The 13,755-nt window shown below is 30.2% G+C and overlaps 1 long non-coding RNA gene across 1 annotated transcript; it reads right to left on the bottom strand.

Annotated features, from left to right (window-relative positions):
* Nucleotides 1-911: 911 nt before the first annotated feature.
* On the bottom strand, nucleotides 912-9,482 carry LOC136117624 (uncharacterized). Its single transcript, XR_010655147.2, has 3 exons — nucleotides 1,544-9,482; nucleotides 1,414-1,470; nucleotides 912-1,348 (listed from the first exon to the last, which is right to left on the bottom strand). It is a non-coding gene; the product is annotated as an uncharacterized lncRNA (long non-coding RNA).
* Between the last annotated feature and the right edge of the window lie 4,273 nt (nucleotides 9,483-13,755).

The raw sequence follows: 13,755 nt of genomic DNA, 5'->3' as shown, positions 1-13,755 counted from the left end.
TTATAATTATATCAAACCTAAATACAATGAAAATGTTCAATTAAATTATATGGATACAGATTCTTTTATATATACCATTAACACTGAAGATTTTTATAAAGATATTCAGAATGATGTTGAGATGAAGTTTGATACATCAGATTATTCTGATGAATTACTTAATCTCTATAATTTTCCTAAAGCTAATAAAAAAAGGTTGGGTTTTTTTAAAGATGAACTCAATGGAAGACCTATGACTGAATTTGTTGGTTTGAGATCAAAAATGTATGCCTTTAAAACATCTAATAGTAATGACAGCTCTAAAAAAACAGTGAAAAAATCAAAGGGTGTTAAAAGAAGTGCAATAGATCAACTAACTTTTAATAGTTTTAAAAAATGTTTGTTTTCGGAAGAGGAAGTGGTAGGCTCTATGTCAATGATTAGATCTAAAAATCATCGTTTATCAACAATTAAATGTAAAAAAGTAGTTCTCAGTCATAAAGACACAAAGGTTCTTATACAAGACAATAAAATTAATACACTACAATATGGCCATTATAAAATAGATGAAAAAAGATTAGAAAATAAACTTAATGAAATGGATTCAAATATTTATGTTTATGAACAAAGAATAAAAGAAATAGAGAATTGTTCTAATAGAAATAATTATCAAGAGAATGAAATAGAAAAATTTAAGAAAAATATATATGAATGTGAATTTGAAATGTTTTATACAGAACTAGAATTAAATTTATTAGATTGTAAAAAAATGAATAAATGTACTCTATAATTGTAAATAAGACAGAACAAACAACGCTTTTTTATTTAAAGGGTAAAATGTAAGGTAATGTATAAACTAAATATTACAATTCACAATAATATTATTATTATTATTATAAAATTTTTATTTAACAGAACAAACATCACTTTTACTTACAGGGTAATGTTAAAATTTATGAGAATTAACAGAACATGAAAATTTGAATTTAACAGAAGAATTACAATATTTTCTTTGAATTACATTCAATTTGTTTACTTTCTTCTATATTTAGTGGTACAGTTTGTTTATAGTTATCTATACCACCCTGTAATCTATATACTTTATTGTCATCATTACTTAAAGGAATTGATTTAATGTATTTATCATTATCTTCATCTAAATTAAACGGTATAGTTTGAACATAGTTATCTATACCACCCTCAACAAGAATAGTTTCATCTTCACTAGATGATCTTGGAATACATGGTTCCGGATTTTCATCATCATAAAGGATTGTATCATGGTCATCATCATCATCATCATCATCGTCATCACCATACAAATTATGAGAAAATTTGCCATTCTCTTTTTTATTAATGTTTTGGAGATCTGAAAATATAAATATTTTACTATATATATATATACAAATATTATTTTATATGTATTTAACCAACCTTTTTGAGCTCCATCCGAAATATTATTTTCAACTTTTTTATTTATGTTTTGGAGTTCTGAAAATATATATATATATATATATTAGTATATAAAATTATATATATATATATATATATATATTAAACTCACCTTTTTTTAATTTACTCGAATTATTATTTTCATCTTCTATTTTTATATTCTGTAAAAACAAACATATTTCCCTACTAAATCAGATTATGTTATAATATCACTATTAGTTATTTTGAAATCGTTAATATCGTTAATTGATATTTTATCTGTACTAATCTGACTTTCTTTTTTATTTAAATATTCAAGCATCATTTGAGCTGCTAAATTTCTCTTTCTTAAATATATCCCATTAATTCTTTCTGCTTCCTCTATTTCAATTTCTTGGATTTGTGGACCATCACTAAGATAACCTGTTTCTTCTTCTTCTATCTCTTCTCTTTTACTCTCTTGTTTGGAGAGAAGATCAGCATCCTTTGATATTTTTTCATAGACAATCCTATCTTTTCGTCTCTCTGCATTAATTACTGTTTGGGATAAAACTTCTGCAAATTCAAAACAATTTATTCTTAAAGTTGCTAAGGGGGTATTAGTATTGCGTTTAGATTTTTGATGGCGGTGGCGATTAGATAAATATTTTAAATTCATACGCTTAGATTCACTTAAACTTCGCCTAGAATGTGTTCTTCTATATATATTATTGTAATGACATTTAACTCCTACTGTAGCAGTTTTGTTTTGGATGGTAAAGAATCTGTTTAGACCCCTTCTTCCCAAATCCATATGCCCTCCTATTCTCCTTTCATTTTCAACTAATTTTTGCTTAAAATTCTCAATTATACCTCTCTTTGTGAATTCGATTTGAGAGTTGTGTATGTTTTCAGTGCTTTTTAATTTATGAGTAGTGTTCCTTTTTATTGGAACCCGACTTACACTTTCAAATTCTGTATCACTATCACTGATCCCCAACACTAATTCTTGTGACGTATTACTAAATGTTGGTGCTCGACTTACGTTTTCAAATTCTCTCTCACTATCAATTATACCCATATCAATTTTTTCTGATTTTTCTTCTCCTATGTTCTTATTTTCTATGTGATCAACACTTTCATTTTCGCTACTAAAATCAAAAAGATTGGTTGGGGTTGTAGTTGTTGATGTAGCTGTTTTTGTTGTATCTTCTTCCAGAAGTTCTTTTTTTAATGTAGTTGCTGCTGTTGTAGTTGTTGTTTCTTCCTTCTCCTCCTCCTCCAGAATTCCCCTTCTCATTGTAGGTGTAGTTGCACTTGTTGTAGTTGAGGTAGATGTAGTTGTAGTAGATGTTGATGTAGATATTTCTTCTTCAACTGTACTTGCACTTGTACTTGTTGTTAAGTCTTTTTCATTAATGCTACCATTAATAGCATTAAATATTTTTGTATCGAGTTCACTTTTTAAGTTTGGTATCTCACTTTCATCACTTGTCTTGTTTATGAGATCCATAAAAATATGACTGTCCTCTAGGATCTCAAATTTTAAGTCAATTTTAATGATTTTTTTTAGTTTTGGAACATTGATAAATAACCCAATCGAATTATTGGAAGTCGATGGGTTTTCAATTAAAGTCATTTCATTGGGGAGTGGTACCATTTTCACCATCGGATTAAAGAGGGAAAGTATCACAAAAAATATTATAAAAACCGTCATTTTAATTTTGATTTTGTTTTTTTTTTTGACAATCGAACAAACGAACTATCGAATGAATAAGCAAACGATCCGAAATTGAGTTGCGTGAACGAATAGATGGAAACTGAACACTTTTTGAAATTCTTCCGCCTTTATACCCTCCAGATTTGTATATATAAATATGTAACGTTCTGTTCAAATTCTTATCTGTACATGCTTTTCTTCACACTTTATAAATAGGAATTGCGTGATTGTGAAGAAACATAATTTATTTCACGCATTGACGTCAATGTCTACATTTTTATTGTTCTTTATAGAATTTCGTTTTTATGAATCCAACTATCTTCTGATTTTGAAAGGCCTACCCAACGCACAAGCACATAATCAAGTTCCACCCAAAATTCTTATCTGTATATACTCTTTTAGTCTAGCCAACGCACAAGCTCATAATCAAGTTCCGTTCCGTTTATAAATAGGAATTGCGTGCTTGTGAAGAGGAAACATAATTTATTTTCACGCATTGACGTCAATGCCTACATTTTAATTGTTCTATGCTTCCACTTGTTCTTTATAGAATTTCGTTTTTATGAATCCAACTATCTTCTGATTTTGAAAAGCCTAGCCAACGCACAAGCACATGATCACCTTTTTGTTTCACAATCTTTTCAACAAGATAAGTATTAGGGAATTTTGTTTTTTTAATTTCTTGTTTATAGAAACCACCTTGTACTGGATCACCCTTCAAGTCCTCAAGTAAATATGTGGTGGGGGATGTATTTTGTACTTTCCGAATTCGAAAAATTTCCGTTGTCCAGTTTGGGGTATAGCCTTTTTCAAAGACATGTTTATATTTACTTATTCGTACATGATCCCCCTCTTTAAAGTCCCCATTTGTAAATATTTTTAGATGAATGTATGATCTCATCAAAATCTGTTTTTCATTTTTAGCATTGACGTCAATAGGCTTCATTTTAATCGTTCTATGCTTCCTGTTATTATAATTATTAATCAACTCTTTGTATATTTGAAGCCAAGTATATTTTCCATTAAAACTAAACTCACGCCACATAAGTTCTTTTATTGTTCTATTAAAACGTTCCACAATAGATGCTTTAAGAGTACTAAATGTTGAGTAATGATTAATTTCATATCTTTTCATCAATTCTCTAAATTGTTTATTATAGAATTCATTTCCATTATCTGTTTGTAAATTCTTTGGTACTCCACGACCAGATTTCATTATTTTTTCCATTGCTTTTGTAACTTCATCTGCATTTTTTGATTTTATTGCTTCACCCCATCCATATTTAGAAAATGTATCTATTACTGTTAACAAATACCTATACCCCTTATTTGATGATGCATATGCCCCCATTTCAACCAAATCAGCCTGCCATAAATCATTAATACCCTTTACTATAACTCTACGTCTTGGGAAATTCTTGAATGATGGGCGATGTAACTCATTTACAATATCTCGTTTACTCATAGCTTTATTTTATCTGGTATAAATGGTTTCTTCTCTAAAGATTCAGTTTCACCTTTTAAAACTGAGGTTGGTGCAATTATATAATTGAAAATGTTACTTTCTATTTCATTTATATCCTCCACTACCTTATTAAAAGTTTTCATGAGAAATTCCAATTTTTTAGAAATTTCACTCACTTTTCCCTCAATATTATTGATTCGAGGTCTTAATCTAAAGATTTGTTGTTTCTGCGGTTGCTTAGAAATTTCATTAGATGTATTCTGTACTACTTTACTTATTTCATCATCAATATAAATCTTTGTTGCAATATCATTTTCATGAATGGGGGGTAGGGAATTTTTAAATCGTTTCCTCTGAACATTTAAATGTCCATCATAATCATTAAGTATACTTTGAAATTTTTCTAGACCTTTTGTTATATCTCTTGAGTACTCTTTCTCATTTAAAAAACAACCAAACTTATCAACTGACATTTTAATTATAAAATAAATAATGAAAGAGTGGTATATTTATGTATGATCCACATTAATTGTTAAAACTTCTTCTTCGTTTACACGATGTGCAAATGGACTTTTCCGAAGTATTATTCCATCTATTTGTGTCTGATCAGAACGAATGATTGGTGGAGGTTTTTTTAAATGTTGGTTTATGAATTTGTTAAAATTTTCCAATTTATCAACAAACTCTTTTATTGAATTATGTATATACTCCATTTGAGCTATCATTTTTATTACTTTACTTTCCAGCTCTGATACTCTTTTATTTCGTAGTTGAAATGATTTAGTTATAGTTTCCATTTGATGTGATTTCGCTTCATTAATTTTATCATCAACATACAATTTAATAGCCAAATCATTTCCGTTTATTGGTTTTGAAGAGTTTTTAATTCTTTTTTTCTGAACATTTATGTGACCATCAGTGTCTATATATATACCTGTAAGACTCTCAACTTCCCTTTTGAAAAGCAAGGAAAAATCTCTATCATTTGAAAAGTGACCAAACTTGTCAATAGACATTTTACTATTAAACAAAATGAGAAAATGTTTTCTATTTTATTAATATATTATTTTTGCTTCCCGCAATTCTTCTATTATTGAAAGAATTTCATTAGTATGGTTATTATTACCAGCAGCTCTCGATGCCATTAAGAGTTGCAATCTTTCAACAAGTTCATTAACATTATCCCAATATACAAGTTTGGTGGTATTTTTTGTAGTCTCATATACCCAGAACCAGTATGTTCTTCATTTACTGAAGATGATATTAATGGTTTAATAATTGAAGAATATTTTTTAGAACGATTCCCCTTTACTTGACCATCTGGTTGATAGTTTCTTTTGTGAGCACTTGTTTCAATTAAAATGTTTTTATATGATTCTAAATCGTTCTTAGTATAATCCTTAGGACTATTATGAAAAATTAAAGAGTATAGACCTGGTGATAGAGTCCATAAATTTCCACTTCCTAATTCCATCAAATTTTTTTTAATTTTAAGTGTTGTATTACCCAACATTAAAATATTATTTTCTTCTCTTGGTCCATAACTATTGTCTAAAATCTTTTCTTGCTTTAACTGATTAATGTTGAGATTGTACTTCACCCCGGTTTCTTCATATACACTTTCATTTAAATCATCTGTGTGAGGTTGTTGTGAAACATCGGATTCATCTATAAGAGACTGTTGTGAAACATCAGATTCATCTATAAGAGACTGTCGTGAAAAAGCATCAACATAAGCATCACTCTCACTATCACTTTCGATTACTCTCTCGTGTTCCCTTTTTTCTTTTTTACTTTTAGGTACTCTTATATTCTCTTTCTTGAACTTAGTCTTAATATCATGTGTATCATTAATATATTCCTTTTTATTCAATTTTTTATTTTCAGTGAGTAATTCATGTAAAGGTTCTGTAATAGGTTTAAAAGTTTCCTCCAAATTTGATACGTTCTCATTTTTTATTTGTTTCAATTCATTAAATTTTCTTTTTAATGAATTTCTACTTTTCGTCAACTGTTCTAAAAGTTTACGCTTCATTGTTGTCGTTTTCTCTGATACTCATGTGCTACTGGGAAAAATGTACTATAATTTAAATATTTATAACAAAGGGTTTGAGTTTGAGTTTTATAAAACTTTATTTTTATTTTTATTTTTATTTATCAAAATAGATACATTAATAATATTAAAAATGAAAACATTTTAAGCTTTATTTAATTCTAAATAGAGATTGTTATCCTTCTTTTTAATAATACAAAAAAGATTATCTTTTATATAATCAATTGTTGAATCCTCTAAAGTTGAGTATCGTTCCGGCAAGTACAGCATATACTCTTCAAGTTCAAGAGTGAGGGTCATCCCAAAGCTGGTTTTCTTACGTTGAGCACGTCGAATAGGGTAGCACACCTCCGATTCCATCTTCGCCTTTGTTAAGAGAGGTTTTGGTGCGTTACCATTAAACTCCTTGAGTACTTTCATCATCCCCGGATTGACCATTTGTAGTTGTTTCTTCTTGTAGTTGTTTTCTTTGTTTTTGTTGCTTTTACCTGTTTTTGTTGTTGATTTTAGTTGTTATTTTAGCAGTTGTAGCTGTTTTTTGTTGTTTAATTTACCTGTTTTTAGCAGTTGTAGCTGTTTTTTGTTGTTTAATTTACCTGTTTTTAGCAGTTGTAGCTGTTTTTGTTGTTAATTTTAGTTGTTTTTTAGCGGATGTAGCTGTTTTGTTGTTGTTTTCAGCTGTTTTTAGCAGTTGTATCTGTTTTAATTGTTGTTGTTGTCTTACTGTTTTAACTGTTTTTTATGTTGTTCTTATTGTTGTTGATTTTGATGATTGCAAGATTTTTTAGGTTGAAACTTTAGGCTGAGAACGTTTTAGCTTGAAACTTTTAGGTTGAGACTGTTTGCAGGTGGTTTTTAAATGTGTGTTAGAATAACTTTTGATCGAGTTTTTATACCTTGAGGTAAACTAACCCTCCCTGTTCTCTCTCATTCTTGATTTAGCATCGACCAATCATAGCAGTGAATAGCATGTAAATAGGGTGGGTTTCAAGAATCATAGAGAAATTACTTGATCATAGTGTAAAAGTTAGGGTGGGATAGAGAGAGTAAGAATTGGAGGGACAGGTGTCCACAGTTGGTACTATTAAAGTCTTGTTTTCTCTCATAGTTATAGTTAATGTTATTCCCCAAGTATTTCACAATTTCTTTTGGGGGTTGTAAATTTCCAAAACTATCAAAGTAATGTATACTTTTTTTATTTTTGTTATAAGCTACCCAATGTGTACCATTTGATGAACTATCATCTAGGTTTATAATTCCTGACTCTTCTCTCCAAGGAGATTTGGGGAGTGAGTCTCTCATAAACACACCTCGGAAATGTGGAATGTACTTTTGAGCAAAATTCAAAATTTCGAAATTTGAAAGAGGTTTTTTAGGTAGCTTAGTAATTAGTTTTTTGGATTTCCTCTAAATGGATTAAGATATAATCCATAACCTTTTCTATAAGGTTTAAGAAACATACCTTCACCCACCTTAATACTTTCCATTTTCTTATTATGTTGCTTACTCTCTTCTAATTGTTTTTTCCCCATATTTGCATTATTAATAGTTTTAGCAATAGCTGCACTACCAGAGGCGAGACTACCTAATGCACTTAGTGCAGTCAAAATGGGTACAATAGGTAAAAAACCACCAATTTTCGGTACATTAATAATACGAGGAATCTTAATTTTTTTTTTATTTCTGCCAATTGATTTATTGACTGCTTTACGTGCAACCTTAATCGCACTCATTAGATCTAGTGGCTTCTGAGTTTTCAATGCCCGCATTCCTGTTTGGATAACATTTGAAAAACTCTTTACCTTTGATTTCCTTTTCTTACACTTTCTCTTTGTTCCCTTTTTCACACCCATTCCGAATTTCTTTTTTGTTTTCATAATATTTGTAATCAAGTATGCTGCTGTTTTCTCTGCAATACTACTATCTTTTGAACCAACACGTTCCCACGCTTTATTTATTAGTACTGCGTCAGCCCTATGTCGATCAGCTAGATCCTTATATTGTGAATATGCAATATCATGTACTCTACAAGCTTCATCCAATTGATTTATCCCACGATCACCGCGCTCCAACCTTTGTTTTAGCTTTGTTCCAGGTCCACAAAAATTATAACCAGGAATATGTACTTCAAATGGAAGTGTGTTAATTATTTTGTTGATAATACCACTACCTCGTTTCAAGTTTGAACTCTGACTGCAACAATTATAAAAACTTTTACCCATTTTATATAATGTTTAATCAAGGAGCATTTCTCATCGAATGAAGTACATTACACACGTGAATATGCGTTTAATACGTCAAAAACAAGAAATCTGTGTTAGAAATATCGAGGGTGGTGATCATTCATTAACAAATTCAGTTCCACGACATAGTTCTTTATTACCCAATACAATAAGAGCATTGGTTGTCGGTCCCTCAAACTGTGGAAAAACAAATGTTATGCTCAGCCTTATTGAAAGTCCAAACGGGCTAAAATTTGAGAATATATATGTATTCTCAAAGAGTTTATATCAACCAAAGTATGAGTATTTAGAGAAACTAATTAAACCGATAAAGGGAATGGGATATTATACGTTCTCACAAAATGATGAAGTTTTACCACCCGCTAAGGCTAAAGAAAACTCTATTATGATTTTTGATGATGTTGCTTGTGAAAAACAAAACAACATTCGTTCATATTTCTGTATGGGGCGTCATAAAAATATAGATTCTTTTTACCTATGCCAAACATATACTCATATTCCAAAACATCTAATACGTGATAACGCGAATATGATTATAATGTTTAAACAAGATGATTTAAATATGCGTCATATATATCGTGATCATGTAAATACTGATATGTCCTATGATTCGTTTATGAAAATTTGTCAAAAGTGTTGGAGTGATAAATACGGATTCCTCATAATAAGTAAAGATAACGATATGGAAAAGGGAAGATACAGGAAGGGTTTTAATGAATTTATAATTATTTGAGAATATAAGTTTCATTCTGTAAGCTATATTTTCACAGTACATTATTAGACCCCAAAATGAGTAGATCATTCACTCTTACATTAAATGGTAATGAACCCATTACAAACATTTCTTATTTCCCACCCATTGAACTGACAAATGGTGAATATGAGTGTGCACTCATTGACTTTCATATGTACAACTCTATACCCAATGTTGATATAAATAATAATCTATTTCATATTGGTGATAAAGTAATTCAACTTCCAATCGGGTCATATGAACTCAATGATATTTATGATTTTCTAAAAAATAAACTAAAAGATTATGATCTTGAGAAAACATTTCAAATGGAGAGTAATAATAACACACTTCAAGTTCATATTACAACTACCAAGGAACCTATTTATTTTAATAGAAACAACTCCATTGGATAATTGCTTGGTTTCAATAAAAAAATAATTTACCCCGACTTGAAAAAAACATATATATCTGATCAACCTGTCAACATTTTAAAAATAAACACAATACGCTTAGTATGTAATATTGTAAGCGGCTCATATATTGATAGTAGACAAGATCATTCATTATACGAATTTGGAATTAATGTTCCACCAGGCTATAAAATGAATATCACACCACACAATCTTATTTACTTACCAGTCAACACTAGAGAAATAAGTACACTCTCTATTCACATAACTGATCAGAACGGTGAATTAATAAATTTACGCGGTGAAAACTATACAATTCGTTTACACTTAAGATTAATACAATGATTATATACAATAAAAGAGGTGATACCTACCATCATCAGCACACTTTAAAACATAAAGTTATAGGAAGAGGATCGAAACCAAAAAGACACACACTTACATTAAAAAATAAGTTAATTCTTAAATCATTGGGCTTCAAAGTGCGAGTTTAACTAAAGTCATGGGGTTGAATGAAATATTGGCAGTACGGGAAAAACCTTTCTCTGATGAAAGTATATCAAAGAAGGAATAACACAGCTATCAACCCTATCAACAATCATTTAAACCAAATGATGAGATAAGAATTACAATCCAAAATCAAGATTTATATGTACTCCCCCATGAGAGTCTTCTAAATTTTCAAGGAGATATTACCCTAATTAAGGAAGGGGGAGCGGTAGAAACTCAAAATGTTATTGCGAGAATGAGAAATAATTGTATGGCATACTTTTTAGATGAAATACGCTATGAAATCAATGGTGTTGAAATAGATAGAACAAGATTTAGTGGTATTACTTCTACAATAAAAAACTTTGTTTCTTTAAATCAATTTGAAAGCAAGAGACTTTACAATTCTGGATGGAGTGGAGGACCCGTTTTCAATTTAACCCCCCACTTCAACTTTTCAATACCCCTTAAAAACCTACTTGGATTTGCTGAAGATTTCAAAAAAGTATTATTAAATTGTAAACATGAACTAGTACTATTAATATCAAAAAATTTTAATGATGTACTTGAGCAAGATAAATTTGAGAATGCACAATTAGTCGGAAAATATCATCTCAATATGACTAATATTACATGGAAAATTCCTCATATAACACCCAGCGATTCAACGAAAATTAAAATTATAAAAAAAAAATTAAAATTATAAAAAGTAGAATCAATCTACCGATTGCATTCCGTAGTTAGGATACATACATTAATCCTAAACTAAGTAATGGAACAAATCATGTTTGGAATGTTAAATTAGCTGCTAACCGAGAACGTCCACGATTTGCTTTAATTGGATTTAAAGATAACCACTATCTGATTACAAACAATTTAAGAAATCTAAAGGTCTATTTAAACTCTGAAACTTATCCCTACGATGACTTAAACTTGGACTTTGATAAAGATCGATTTGCTCACCTGTATGATATGTACTGCAAGTTTCAATCTAGCTACTATAACCGAAGTGAATCTCCTTTACTATCACCTACAGACTTTAAAACTAAAGCTCCTATTATTGTAATTGACTTATCATATCAAAATGAAATGGTTAAATCGGGACCCATTGATGTTAGGATTTCAATTGAACTTACCAAGCCCGCTATCGAAAATGTTCAAGTATATTGCGTGCTCATACATGATCGTTTAGTTGAATATAACCCGTTGAATGGTCTAGTTCAGCGGATTGTCTAACAATTAATCAATCAATCATGAGTGAAGATATTGTTGCAATTGATGTTCAAGGATTTCTTGGGAACAACAATAAATTTATTCTAAAGGAAATTGGAGTCGTATTCAAAAACGAGACAATCTTGAATTCTAATTTTATCATACACTCTCCACATGATTTTATTGAATTGAATAAGAAATGTAGAAAAACAGCTACTTGGCTAACAAAAAAACATCACAAAATTTATTGGAATGATGGAGTATACTTTTTCAAAGAAACACAAATGTATTTAAGAGAAATAATTAGAAAACAGGAAATAATTTGTAAGGGATATCAAAAAAGGTTATTCCTACAAAAATTTTTAAAAATTGATAATGTAATTAACATTGATGAAATTGGTTGTCCCTCTCTAAAAATAATGGATGGAAAGCACTTTCCATATTGTTCATTACATGCTCGGGATGGTGTCTGCTCTCTGAACAATGCTCATAAAATCTTAAACTTTTACACAAACGAAAACTCCTAAACAACTTTTAAACAATTCCTTCACATTTTGAGAGTCGGGAAAATAAGTTTACGAAATGACTGATTCTAATAACAATCTTAATATACCGACTTATTCATCTTTAATAAATAAAATTAATTTTTTTATTAATACATTTGGAAATATGATTTCAAAAGAGGACTTGAAATTACTACTGGAGACAAGGAACATGTTCATGGGTACTGACGTAAAGGAGTTTATAAAAACAACATTTGGAGAACATTTAAATTTATGTACATTTTCTAATGATAATATAGAAACTTGTGCTTGTTTTCATTTTGTAATTCAACAATATAGAGTTAGAAAATTAATTTCATCATATATTGAAATTTTTAAATAAAGAGAAGGTGTTTTCGAGGGTGGGTCTATCATCAGCTGTTGCATTTTTTAACATCTGTTTTCTAAGTATAATACAACGAGTTATCTCTACCAAACTTTAGTTTAAGATAAACATTCAGACTATTACGTTGAAAGAAAAAATGATTTCCTCAAAAATTGAAGAGTTCTTAAGGGAGCATGGAAGTGAGATCTTCAAGGAACATGCTACGAAATTGAAATCATTTCATACATTTTTTAAAGATGTAGAAGCCACCCCACTAATTCATTCAAAGTATGGAGAACACCTATCATCCTGTGCATGGGCATATGATGATTGTAAAGTTGGACCTGACACTTGCAGGTGTATGCATGTTGAAAAGAGAGAAGAAGACGCCTTAAAATTGATGGAAAGATACATTCATTTATTTAAAAGACTCAATGTAAACTAATTTAAGACGAATATATAGAAATAAAAACGTATTTGACTAAACAAACGATCTCATTTGTTTTTGTGTATAAATGTGTATATTCTGTTAGGAACCACCACCACAAGCACCGCCACCACCACCATCCCTCTTACACTCCTACGCTCACTTTCCCATCTAATGCTCGCTAAAGAGGGGAGAGGTTACCGAACTCACGCTTGTTTCACACCACAAAAGTATGCGGTCTAATATCCCTCAAACCAACACCTTTTGACCACAAGACCGTAGCCAGGTTACACTAACAGGTGTCACCTACAACCCTAATTGAATCAACAAAACGCCCACGCATAGAAAAACAACTTCCCTTCCTCCTCCTCCTCCGCCTAAATATAGTTTTACAAATTCATACGCATGACAAAACACCCCTTGTAAAACGAATAGTTTTCTAAAACTGAACTACTTTCCACAGTTCTCCTTAACACATAAATTTTTTGAAAACTTAGAAGGTAACCGTTTTCTCTCTCATGTAAGCGCATGAGAAAAAATTTTCAAATATGATTAAAGAAAAACGTATTTGACTAAACAAACGATCTCATTTGGTTTTGTTCTGTTAGGAACCACCACCACCACAGTCACCATTTTGACCACAAGACCGTAGGCAGTTTACACTAACAGGTGTCACCTACAACCCTAATTGAATCAACAAAACGCCCACGCATAACAAAACAACGTTTTTGTTACACTCCCACG

This window comes from Drosophila suzukii, unplaced genomic scaffold (genome assembly GCF_043229965.1).
Source record: "Drosophila suzukii unplaced genomic scaffold, CBGP_Dsuzu_IsoJpt1.0 scf_20, whole genome shotgun sequence".
Taxonomy (NCBI): Eukaryota; Metazoa; Arthropoda; class Insecta; order Diptera; family Drosophilidae; genus Drosophila; species Drosophila suzukii.
The sequence above is the reverse complement of the archived record's forward strand: the minus strand, read 5'-3'. Positions and strand labels throughout refer to the sequence as shown.